Source organism: Vicugna pacos, unplaced genomic scaffold (genome assembly GCF_048564905.1).
Source record: "Vicugna pacos unplaced genomic scaffold, VicPac4 scaffold_77, whole genome shotgun sequence".
Classification (NCBI taxonomy): domain Eukaryota; kingdom Metazoa; phylum Chordata; class Mammalia; order Artiodactyla; family Camelidae; genus Vicugna; species Vicugna pacos.
This window is the reverse complement of record NW_027328758.1, coordinates 893,896-907,129: the sequence shown is the minus strand read 5'-3', so window position 1 is coordinate 907,129 and position 13,234 is coordinate 893,896. Positions and strand designations below refer to the sequence as shown.

Below are 13,234 nucleotides of genomic sequence, written 5' to 3'. Positions count from 1 at the left end.
ATAGCTAACATTTCCATAACTCCCCAAGAGGGACACTTTTCCAATTCCCATATTTATCCCTTCCCATCCCCTTCTCTCCCTGGTAACAATAAGTTTGTTTCTGTATGTCTGTGGGTCTGTTTCTCTTTTGTAGTTAAGTTCATTTGTGTCTTTTTTTAGATTCCACATATAAGTGATATCATATGGCATTTTTCTCTTTTTCTGGCTTACTTCACTTACAATGACTATCTGTACGTCCATCCATGTTGCTGCAAATGGCATTATTTTGTTCTTTTTAATGGCTGAGTAGTATTCCTTTGTATAAATATACTACTACATCTTTATCCAGTCAGCTGTCGATGGACATTTGGGTTGTTGCCTTGTCCTGGCTATTATAAATAGTGCTGCTGTGAGCATTGAGGTGCATGTGACTTTTTGAATTAGAGTTTTCTTCTGACATATGCCTGGGAGTGGGAAGGCTGGATCATGAGTTAAGTCTATTTTCAGCTTTTAAAGGAAATTCCACACTGTCTTCTCTAGTGACAATGCAGCCCGTTTTGTGAAAGCAGAGCCATGCTCAGAAAGTAATGGGTATTTCTAGGGGCCAGACATGAAGTGCAGTGAGTGTGGCCTGTTCAAGAATCAGGGGGCAGTCTGCCAGGGCTTGGGGAGAGTGACAAGGGAAGTGTGGTACAGGTAGGAGTCAGACCACGTGGGGACATGGCAGGCTGGGATAAGGAGCCTGGACTTCCAGTCACCCTTGGTAACCATGGGGCACTGGTTCCAGGACTCACCCTGACATCAACATCCATGGACGCTGACGCCTCTTATATAAAATGACATAGGAATTGCATGGAACTTATGTGCACCCTCCCATGTACTTTATATATATATATACACATATATATATTTATATACAAACATTTTTTATTGAGTTATAGTCATTTTACAATTTTGCATCAAATTCCAGCTTAGAGCACAATTTTTCAGTTATACATGAATATACACGTACATTCGTTGTCACATTCTCTTTTGCTGTGTCCTCCTGTGCACTTTAAATCATCTCTAGATTACTCACGGTATCTAATACAACATGAATGCTGTGTAAGTAGTTGTCAGTGTATGGCAAATTCAAGTGTTGCTTTTTGAAACTTTCTGTTTTTCCATGAATATTTTCAAACCACTGTTAGTTGAATCTGCTGGATAGGGAGCCCTAGATACGGAGAACCCCCAAGCTCTTCCTTTCCACCTCCTAAATTTCCACTGCAAGCACTGAAGGAGTCCAAACATAGAAGAGCGCCATCTACCTGCTGGAAACGCTGAGGAATTCCTTCAGCTTATGTAGCGCAGGACAGAAACTATAGGGACAACTATTGGGAAAGGAGGGCCTGCCTGGAGAGGAAGGAGGAAGGACCGCAGTGGAAGCCAGCTCGTACCCTTACTGGAACTAGCTGATAGCCGTGAGGGAGGCCGAGGAACTGGAGACACTTCACATGGGGGGCGATCCTGGCCACCATGTGCAGGGTTCGCATAGCTGGGACCCAGTTTGCAAGATCAAAATAACAAGGGTGGAGAGGAGCTGCCTCAGCCCCGGAATCCTGACAACGGCCACAGCGCCGTGACTCCAGCTAATGTAGCTCCCCTAGTAAGCCAGAAAAAGGAAACTCTGAGCCAAGGTATTGCAGATTCCACCGCAGCCACGCGGATAACTAAATCTCTAAGCTGACAAAATGTAACCACCAGAAACAGGAATCGTTCCTTTTCTCTTCATTTGGACCTTTGGACAGGGAGCCACACATCTCTGACGGGAACCATCTTTAATCCAATAGAGAGCTCACTTTTTCAGGAATAAGCATGGAGAAAAAGAGTGGGGTGATGGTTTAAAGCGGAAGTCAAAGTGGAAGCCCATCTGAGAAATGGTAAAAACATGCATCTCAATGAATCCGAGTTATGGCGAAAAGAAGGAGGAAGGTTAAGGAAATCTCTATCCAGCAGACAAGTCTAGCCAGTCATAAAAAGACAGGACTTTAAATCAAGAAAACTTTTTTGGTTTTTTGGTGATGAAAAACAATGCCATATTTTAAAACAACTCTTGGGCCATCAACAACACTCTGAGGGTTGTTGAGAAGGAGAATATAAAGCTGCATATATACATGAAAGTGTTCCAAGTCCAGCACTCAAAAAAACTTAGCGAATCATGTGTCCAGTTGATTTGAAAATCCTGATAAGTAAATAACTCAAAAGTGGGAAAGACATGGTATTAAATTGTGGTAGTGAGCAATGAAATCCAAGAAGTTTATACGTATATTTTCATTGTTAATATAACAAACTGAAAGCAACTGTCAAAAAATAGTAACTGGAGGACACATACACAAACACACACACACACGCGCACACACACACAATCTGGAACAGCAGAGAGGTAAAATATGCTAAATTTATCATTATTGTGGAACAGGATCTAATAGATTATTTCATTTTTGATAGTGTTTTAGGAATACTGGTCCAATTACATATAAAGTTATGAACTTAGAGATGATTTATAAAAGTTTAGAGAGAATTTTCATTAAAAGGCAATATAGCTTCCAAATAATTGAAGAGAAAATTAACGATATAAAATTTAATCAATCCAGCTAATATGGAGTTAAAGAGACCATATTTACCATCCTAAAATAATCCGCAAAGTGGATACAATAAATGAAGCAATGATTTTTAAGACACGTGAAAACAATCATCCACTAGGACCTTGTCCTACCACCCCCATAACAAGGCTGCTAGGCCTCCTACTGCCATCACCAAGAATGTCCACCAAGAGGCTACATTTCCTTCCTCTGCTCCTACTGCAGAGACAGTCCTGAGCAGTCCTTTTCCAGGTGTTGGCAGGCAGCTCCCTGAAATGCTCTCGTGGGCCTTGGTCCCTTTTGGCCACCAGCAAAGGGATAAAGGATGAGCAGTGAGCCTCCTTCCTCATCCAAGACCTAGGAACCTCTCTGAATTCTGAGCAGGGCTTCACTCTTGTCTGCTGTCTGGTACTCTTCGCCCGGCTTCCCAAGTCCCCGGCTTGGACAGCCTGCATGCTGGCCACAGCCCATCAGAATCTGTTCCCCTGCCAAGAGGCCACGTGTAATCGTGAGCAGGGCCCCAGGCCTCTGGAGCAGCGTGGCTTGGACTGCATCCTGGCCCTGGGCGTGCGAGCTCCATGCCCTTATATGAGTCAGTTAATATCTCTAAGCTAAGTTTCCTCATCAGTAAAATGAAGACATATCAATATGGAAAAAAAAAATCAGAATCGGGGGGGTAATAAATTTCTGGTGACTGAAGATTGTTTAATTTTGAATTATACAGCGAAAGACATCATACAAATTTTACTACTTCAGAGTTCTAAAGGACAGCTTCTACTGTTAAAACTAATGCATGCACGTACACACAAACACACGTGCAGACACACTGGCTTTGCTCCACATACTTCCCTACACACACACATACATGGACTCATGTACCACACACACACATACCATACACACAACCACACACGTCCTCAGGCGCACACACACACATAGCATACACACAACCACATACATCCCCAGGCCCGTGTGTGCACAGCCACACACACACTCAGTCATGTACAACACAATTCCCCAGGTGCGTGTGTGCGCACACACACGTCATACACACCTTTGGCGTTATTCTAAATCAATTTACAATTGAGGGTCTCAGTGTCCATTTTTTCCTCTCAGAAGATCCTGGCTTCGGAGCGTGAAGCAGGAGCCCCTCCTCTCTGGAGACGGTCTTTGCCACTTACAGTCTCATTAGAGCCAACATAACTGCTCTGGACTTTTGGAAGTGCAGTTCCAGAGCATACCTGGGAGCTCATATCCTATATATCTAAACATTTTAAGTGCAGGAGGTTAAAGTCCTACCTTTACAAATATACATTCATTATAAGGGGGAAGGCCAGGTTCAAAATTAGAATTCCCAGACTCAGGGGAGTCCTGCAAAGAAAGTGAGTGTGTGGGGAGAGCTGATTCCCAGACTCTGATCACTAGCCTGACTCTTTTCTTCCCAATGCTGGGTCCATCCCTTGCCATAAGGGGCCTTGGATGTGCACAGGGGGACACTCAGAATTCACTTCCGGGCTCTGCCTATAACCTCCATGCAAACAGCTGCCCTTTGGCCTCTCTGCCAGTCCTGGGAATGTGAATTCCGGGGAGAGCCGGTGCAGGCACTAGAAATGGATCAGGGGCTGCTGAGGCAGGGCATTCGGAGTCCTGGGTTTCTAGAGCACGGGATGGAGCCAATGACCATGTCCCCTTGGCCCTGCTGACTCCACCCAATGGAGGGCATGGCCAGAGGAAGTGTCAGGGCCACGGGGACCATCTGCAGTGCAGGACTGAGGGCAGCGGGCCCCCTTGCCGGGGTCTAAGGCGAGAAGCCCTAAGGAAAGGTCTGAGGAGGCTGTAAGGTATCTTCATTCCCATTAATTAAAAAAAAAACAAAAGCTTACCACAGGCGTGCGTGGGAAAGGTTTTGTTCTAACAAGGGAAGGGACTTGCCAATGTCTGGCCATAGAGGGCTGGTGGGCTTGCCAGGTTGATGAGGAACTAAGAGGCCGTTAGCTTACCCTGGGTCTAAACACTGCCTGAATTCCTCCAGGTGACACTTAAATGCAGTGAGACATGGAACCCTCTCAAGTTGCTAAAATATTCATGGTGAGCCATTCAACTCTCTCCTCATTCTTGGCTACGGAAGCACGATAAACACAGGTGGGAATCTCATCAGCCTGTTGGTTGGTTCACTGTCCATCTGGCGCCCCCTCTTGTAGGAGCCTTTATCACCTCACTCAGGGCTGATCCATCCCAGGATTACAGCTGATTTTCTGCAGGTAGCATCAATTGCTGGTGACACGAAGGTGGCATGTTAGCCACCTCCCAAACACTGAGGCTTCTCCTGGGAGGAGCCTGCAGACCCCCAGTCCAGCCTCTGTACAATGATGCTCCTCAGTGTCACTCCTGGCTTGCTGCCCTGGCAAGAACCTCGCTGGATTGTCGATAAATGTCACCCATATACCACAACTAAGCTTGGGGTCCAGATGTGACCATGGTTCTTAGTTTCTTCCCATCGATGGATTGTTTGATCTTTGTGTAATCGTGTGGGCAGGAAGGCCAGTACCGCCCTCTTGAGGCCTCCCCAGCCGCCTCTGTCTATAACTGTCCTAGTGCCCCAGGGGATCGGGTCTGAAGCCTGGCACTCAGACACGAGGATGACAGCTGGAGAGACAGGAATCCACTCCTGCTGTGGCTTCCGCTGAGGCTCGATATGGCCATACAAACGAATCAAACAGGCCCTGAATTCACTTGAGTCGCTGCAGGGATGCTACCACACTGCCGCGTTGCCCCCAGAGACCGAGGGCTTTCTGCTTGTTCCCGAAGGCCCCACCCTCGAGGGGAAACTGGGTCCAGTGGAGCGTCCAGCCTGGTTCCCCGCCAGCCCTTAGGGCTTTCGTGGGGCCTGGAACATCAACTACCCTCCCCTTAAGGGCACGTTTGTACTTTCCAGCCAACAGACCTAGGTCATAAGCACTTTAACTCACCTGAGACTGTCTTCCTCACTTCAGGGGCAGTGAGGACTAGGTTTCTTCACACTCCAAGTGCCCCCGGTCGGGATGCAGACAGTCTGGCTCTCCCCACAGTCCTGCAGGTCCCAGCCACACCTGCTGCTGTTCACTGAGTCTGTGCTGTGTTCTCTTCCAGGACAAGAGTTGCACTCTGCCCCCCGCCCCGCACCGCCCCCACCAGCGGTGGCAGGGGCAACGGACACCCAGGTGAGCTGGGGCCTGAGACCGTGCCCGCAAATCAGTGCCCCAGAGGCCGCTAGTGACTAGAGGGACCACGGGGCAGAAGCCAGCATGCGAAGGGAGGAGGAGGAAAGTTCAGGATAAGGAGATGAAAGGGGTAACGGATAGCACCGTGAGGACCACGACCATGAAAGGGAAGAGAAAAGACAGTGAAAGCTGGAGCGGTGTCGGCGTTAAAAGCTGCGGGCTTTTTAAAAAAATTTTATTAATTACCTATATATTGACAGATTTCTTATTTTATTAAAGATTATGTGCCATGTCATATAACAGGATATAGTATGATATTATTTATTAAATAATACATAATAGAAGATATACTAGCATATTATGCTGTTTATTTATTAGCAGATATTATATAATACATATGTAGGTGTTTATATACATAATATATAATTCATGCACCTATATAACATATAACCCATAACAAATAATGTAAGATTATGATTAATGTATAATATAACAAGATTACATAACAATAATGATGTAATATTATCCATTGTATATCTTGGTTCATGAAACATTCTCATCGTAGGTGCCTGTCAGAGGCTTTTATGTATTAAAATTAATATTATAAGACACAGTTATGAACTTATTACCCAGCATCATAACAGGAATATTGACAGTGACATACTGTGTCCTCTTTCCCTATCCTGCTCTTGGCCCCTTCTCACAGGAAGTAACCAGCATCCTGAATCCTGGCTTACCCTTCTCTTAAATATTGTGTGTGTGAAAATAACACAAGATCAGTTAAAACAAATGAACTGCAGGTACATGCAATGGAATGGATGAATCATACACTCTATGTTAAATTGAAAAAGTAAGCCCTAGAAGGTAGCCTATTGTGTGCTATGATTTTAACTGTGTATATATATGTTAACTAAACTCACTAAATTAAGAACAACTACAGCTAGAGTCCAGGTGGGAGAGGGACAGATAAAAGGTGAGGTGAGCAGATTTGCTGCAGGTGAGCGAGTTCCTTTCCAGTAACATGTCATTCTCTCTGAAGCAGGAGGCAAGGCCATCTGCTGGGAGTCAGGGAAGAGACAGAGGGAAGCTTAGAGGTGTGCAGAGAGCAGAGAATGTTGATACCACTGAGTGATAAGTGGGGAAATGTGCTCACTAGAGAAATCCTGGAGGATTGCCTGGCAGTGGCAACATGCTGGGCATTGATTTGTAGTCTTAGAAATCTGTGCTGGGAGAGCCTGCTGCCTGCAGGCTCAGAACAAATAGAGCTGGGTGAACCGAGATGGAAGTCGTTCTGGTGAGGAACTGAAAAGATCAAGGGTCAAGGGGGTTTTGTTTGTCATAAAGAGAGTGCTGACTGTGGATGCAGAGCTGGAAGGTGGGGAAGTGGAAGTAAGAGGAACGTGGACAGGCAGGAAATCAGAGGAGTCAGTGCTTGATGCCCCAGTGAGGGTGAAGGAGGGCCAGGAAGGCTGTTGGAGAAGCAGCTGGATGGATAGAGTTGGGCACATAAAGGAGAGAGGCTTGACCTGGGAAGAAGACACGCCCGGGTATGAGCCTGGGGACAGGGTGAATGGGGGGTGGCTGGCTCAGGCTGACAGAGAAGAAGACCCTACAATGACCATACTGGGTGGTGGAGGGAGAATCAAATTTGACGTCTTGATGGTAGGAGGTGAGGCAATACAGAGCTTGTGGTCCAGCTTCTCCTGACTGAGGCAGATGAGCAGGGAGGCCAGGGTGGCAGGCACTGCTAGGAAAGGATCTGGGTTTTCCAGGTGCTCCCAAGAGAGGAGGAGCAATGATCTGAAGGTGGAAAGTGAGCACAAGGAAGTCAACCCAGGCTCCTGATCAAACGGGGGTGTGAGAGGGGGCAAAGTGTCAACTCCAGAGATGGTTACCCAGGAAGCAGGGACCACGGGTGAAGTAGGCGACACTCAGAGAAGAGAGGGAGAAAAGTCTGGGTGTAGGGGGAAGAGAGGCCCCAGGACAAAGGAGCACAGAGGCACAGTGATGAGGATGAACTGGCTCTATTGTGATACTGAAAGGTTGGCTGGATCTTTGTCCTGAGGGCTTAGTTTGGGGGGACTATTGGCCTCATGAGGACTCCCCTCTCAGCAGCCTGCACAGAAGCTCTCGCTCCTGAGAGCTGTGTGGCCACCACTGTTCCCGGAGGGGCTCTGCCTCCACCTTCTTTTATCAGACATTCCTGCCCAGCCCCTGACTGCTAGCAAGGGAGCCTGGGCCTCGCAGCTGCTTCCCGTGGAGGGACACAGGCTCCTCGGAGAAGCAGGCTGATCTTACTTTTCTCCGTAACCAACGGCCTAGCAAAGCGCCAGCCCATGTGTGGGCCATGTAGGGGCTCGGATACTTACTGAATTAACTCAAAGCAGTATAAAAGCAGAGCTGGACGAAGTGACCACTGAGCTCACAGAGTTCACTGCCCACACCCCCATTCTACAGATGAGGAAACAGAGACCAAGCGTTGAAGCAAACTTGGCCAAGGTCATGCTGCTCTTAAATGCTGGCCTGTGTCGGGCATGCCAAGTGATGAGCTGCAGTGAAGGGGCTGAGAGGGGGCTCTGGGGCTAGACAGCTTAGGTTCAAGTCCCAGCTCTGCCATTTATTAGCCGTGTGATTAATGAATATCCTTACCTTTAAAGTGGAACTCATAGTGGTGCCTACTCATTGGATTGTCGTGAACACAGCGTTCCTGGAACAGCAGGACAGAGTTCTGTAAGGGTTTGATGTTGCTTTGGTTACTACTATTATCACCAAGTGAACCCTGAAATGAAGAACAAAGGCAACAAGAATTTTTATTTTAAAGGATTTTAAAATCCTCTGATGAATGATTCATTTCATCTATTCAAGTTTGCATTTGACCCTTATTAGCAACTACATAATGGATGACTTTTGAGGCAATCTTGCTTCATGTCTTTTATTCTCACTAAAGACACAGGCTATTTAACAGGCAGCAGTTTCTTTTCCAGGAAGAGGGACAAAAAGTTTAAAATGACTCAGTGCCTCTCGGTCCCCAGTGACTTGGTTGTGACCTGTCAACCCAGCTTTGGGGAAGTGCCCATTCCCCCTGGGCTCACTGAGCTGCCCCGCAGCCCCCAAGGGTCACTGTACCCCCACACGAATCCAGTCTCTTGGTTCCTATCTTTGCTTCAGATCCCTCAAAGTCTTCCCATGCCCTAGGGAACCATCTGCCCCACCAACCTTGGCTGCTGGACTCCAGGACACTATCCTGGGTCTCAACCATCCTCTGTTCCTATGACTGCCCCACTACTCTACATTTTGTCCTTCAAGTGTGGGCTCCTGTGGCTCACCACACAGCAGGGGTCTCCCCGTCCTCCACCTTGGGTAACTGCATTGTCCTGCACGGTGCCTAGCGAACCCGTGTGGAGGTAGGAAGAATACAGAACAACAGGTGCTCAGAGGGGCTGCCTTTCCCACTGCAGGGGCCCTAGAGAGTTTTCTCCAGGCTGGTTTTTCACAGGCGCTGAAGCTGTGGAATCTCGATCTCACCAATTTAAAAGGCATCATCACTAATTACAAAAGCAATCATTTCTTCAGTAGCAAAAGGTGAAAAGACTTTGTGTTCCCCACCTCCAACTTTTTTCCTCCACCTTCAGATGTTTCTCATCTCTGGGCAAGGGTAGAAAGCAACTCACAGAATTTTATTTTTCAATGTTTTTTCCCACTCTGAAGATTGCTTTCCCAAAACCGATGAAGGCTAGAATGGTTTAGCTATCCTGGACTGAGTATTCAGAGTCTGGGGGGGAGGGGAGGGGGGGGAGGGGAGATAACTCAGCAATATTGAACCTAACAGAGATATTAAAAGGTTTTATTCTAAACAGAAAGGAAGCAGGATGCTATAGATTCAGGACAACCATAGTTGGAAATGCAATAACGAGTTACAAGAGAATAAACATAAAGATGTAAACATGAAAAAGGACATCAAAATAAAAAAAGGTGGGAATGGGAGAGGGGAGCAAGAAAATATAGATTTTTTTCTTTCTTTTTTTTCTTCGTTATTCTTAGGATGTGTTGGAGCCTACGTGATTATCAGTCTAAAGGAAATAGATATAGCAATGGGTTGATATATTTGAAGAATAAGGTAACCACAAATCAAAAGCATACAATAGAGTCGCAAAAAAACCAAAAAGAAACAAAATCAAAATGGCTTAAAGGCTTAAATATTAGACAAAACACTATAAACTTCTCACAAGGAAACATAGGCAAAACATTATTTGACACATATCTCAGCAATGTTTTCCTAGGGCAATCTAAGCAACCAAAGCAACAGAAATAAAAGCCAAAATAAATAAATGAGACCTAATTAAACTTATAAACTTTTGCACAGCAATAGAAACCATAAGTAAAACAAAAAGACAACCTATGGAATGTGAGAAAATATTTGCAAAAGATGAGACTGACCATGGCTTAATTTCTAGACTATATAAATAGTTCATACATCTTAATAAGAAAAAAATAAACAACCAAATCCAAAAATGGGCAGAACAACTAAACAAGCAATTCTCCAATGAAGACACACAAATGGCCAATAGACATATAAAAAAATGCTCAATATCGCTCAATTATCAGAGAAATGCATCTCAAAACTAAAATGTTATCATCTCACACCAGTCAGAATGGCCATCAATCAAAAGTCCACAAACCATAAATGCTGGAGAGGTGTGGGGAAAAGGAAACACTCCTACATTGTTGGTGGGAATGTAGTTTGGTGCGGCCACTGTGGAAAACAGTATGGAGATTCCTCAAAAGACAAAAAAAAAAAAAAAAAAAACTTATCACCTAATCCAACAATCCCACTCCTGGGCATATATCCAGAGGGAACCTTAATTCCAAAAGATACCTGCACCTCAATGTTCACAGGAGCACTGTTTACAATGGCCAAGACATAGAAGCATCCTAAACGTCCACTGACAGGTGACTGGATAAAGATGTGGTATTTAGATATAACAGAATATTACTCAGTCATAACAAAGAAGGAAATAAGGCCATTTACAGCAACTTGGGAGGAACTGGAGCTTATCTCACTAAGTGAAATAAGTCAGACAAAGACAAGTATCATATGATATCATTTATATGTGGAATTTTAAAAAAATGATACAAATGAACTTATTTATAAAACAAAAACAGACTCACAGACTTATAAACAAAACTTAGGAGTTTGGAATTAACAGATACAAATTACTCTATGTAAAACAGACAAACGACAAGGATTCACTGTAGAACACAGGGAACAATATTCAGTATCTTGCAACCTATAATGGAAATGAACCTGAAAAAGAATAGACTATGTATACGTACAACTGAATCACTATGCTGTATACCTGAAAAAAACAAAACAGCTCTATATCTGAAACTAACAAAACATTGTAGATCAACCACATTTCAATTAAAAAAATTGATAAGCTCTAAATACCTTTATTCAAAGAAAATCTTGAACTCTTCCCTCTTACAAAACTTAAAATGTGTAGCTTGATCAGGACCAAATTATACTGGATGGGCAGTTACATACCTTCTCAAGCATGTGGCCCATGCTACACACACATCGTGTTTTCCTACAGGTAAGAACAACCCTGAGTGCACAGGGAGCGAGTCCTTCTGGGACAAGGTCTCTGTGGCAGTGGCCTCCTTGTCACTGCTCCATCTCACCAGGAGGCCAGGGTTTTCAGAGGTGAGGGGACATAGAGCTCAAACACTTCAAATTGATTTCCCGAAAAAACTATGGAAAAACCAAATTCACCTGCAGTGTGGGAGATATGAGTAAGGCCCCTAAGCAGACTGACAAGCCCAAAGTAAGATGGCCCGATGTTCAGATCGGAACCAGAACAACGACCACCTGGCCCCAGTTAAATGACCACCGCCTCACCTGCAATGAACTGCTCGTACTCAATGTCAGGGATGTTTCTGTTGAGACTTGGGAGGTCAAAGGAGTCGGACCAGGGAATCCAGACCTGGTTGATGTTAGGGCTCTGCCAGTGGTAGAGGTGGCCCCAAGGGGATAGCACCAGTACCGGCTCCTCCATCCTCAGCAGGGTCTTCAGGAGGAAGGCAATGTGGATGCAGACGTTCCTACGGAGGCTGAAGCCCTCTGGAAGCTTGAAGTCACACAGAATGTACCTGGCAGGGAGCAAAGGAGAGCAGGTCTTCAGGGCCAGGCCTCTTCACAGGAATCCCGGCTTAGATAGAACAGATACAACGGGAATCCCTGCACAGCCCATGGCCTAGACTCCAGACACATACAGCAGCTTCTGGTTTGTAAAGTGGAGGCACTGTCTGCCCATTTCAATGTGGCCAATTACTTCAAGTCCGGGAGCAGTTGCGGAAGACATCTTGGCGTCCATCTAACACCACTAAGCACCTGACTATCACCTGAGCACCCGTTCTCCAGGGGCTCTCAAACTTCTTGTTCTACAGAACCCTATACACTCTTAACAATTACTGAGAACCCCAAAAGTCTGCTATTTATGTGAGTTAAATCTATCAATATTTCCTGTGTTAGAAGTTGAATAAGAAGTTAGAAAAAGTGCATGAATTCACTTAAAAATATTAACAATCTGCTGTATGTTACCATTAATACTCTTAAACAAAATATAATTCTATTTTTCAAAACAAAAATCATTAGTGAGAAGAATAGCAGTGATTTTAATTTCTGCAAATCTCTTTTGGACTGGTGAGAGCTGAATTCTCCTATCTGCCTCTGCATTCCCTGTTTTTTTGATATCACAGGCCAGGTTTTCCCTGGAAAACCCCACAGGGACTCGGGAGAGCAAGAGTGTGCAAAAGGCAGGTGACATCCCGGCGTTTCTATGAAAATGGTCTTGCACCTCAGGGGCCTTGGATACACTTTGATAACTGCTGCCCTATCCTAGGTGAGACTCTTCTATATTAGAGCCAGGCAAGGGTCCTGGATTCTGTAATGAGTTACCGCCACCACACCCCTCCCTTCTCTGTGTGTATCTCACAACCTCCATTACTGCAGATGAGGATGTAATCCTCAGCCAGGGCCTCTAATCCCATAAAACTGCTAACTTCAAGAGAGAGTGTCCCATCTACCATCCCTACACCCCGCATAGTTTATTTTGAGTTAAGCCCTAGATAACTGCTTATCGGCACTGACCCTTGTGTCTTATTCCTGAGGTTGACTGAAGGAACCAACATCTGGAATGAACTGAAATTTCCCCGCAGATAAACAAGGCTGATAAACCACCCCATTCCAACATCTGATTCTGGGGCTCTTCAAAACCCGGATAAGGTCCCGCTTCATATAAGATGGGTCCTCCGCCTGCCCTTCCCGGGGGGTTCTGGGAGGCCGCGGCCACCAAGGGAGACCCAGATTCGCGGCCCCAGCCCCAGGGCCTGAGGGGGAGGAAAGCTTGAGGCTGTGCCCAAGCCCTGCCCCAC

The 13,234-nt window shown here is 45.6% G+C and overlaps 1 long non-coding RNA gene across 1 annotated transcript; it reads right to left on the bottom strand.

Annotated features, from left to right (window-relative positions):
- Window positions 1-7,345: 7,345 nt before the first annotated feature.
- LOC140694649 (uncharacterized) lies at window positions 7,346-11,826 on the bottom strand. The gene is made up of 3 exons (XR_012070231.1): window positions 11,700-11,826; window positions 8,450-8,579; window positions 7,346-7,600 (listed from the first exon to the last, which is right to left on the bottom strand). It is a non-coding gene; the product is annotated as an uncharacterized lncRNA (long non-coding RNA).
- Window positions 11,827-13,234: the final 1,408 nt, after the last annotated feature.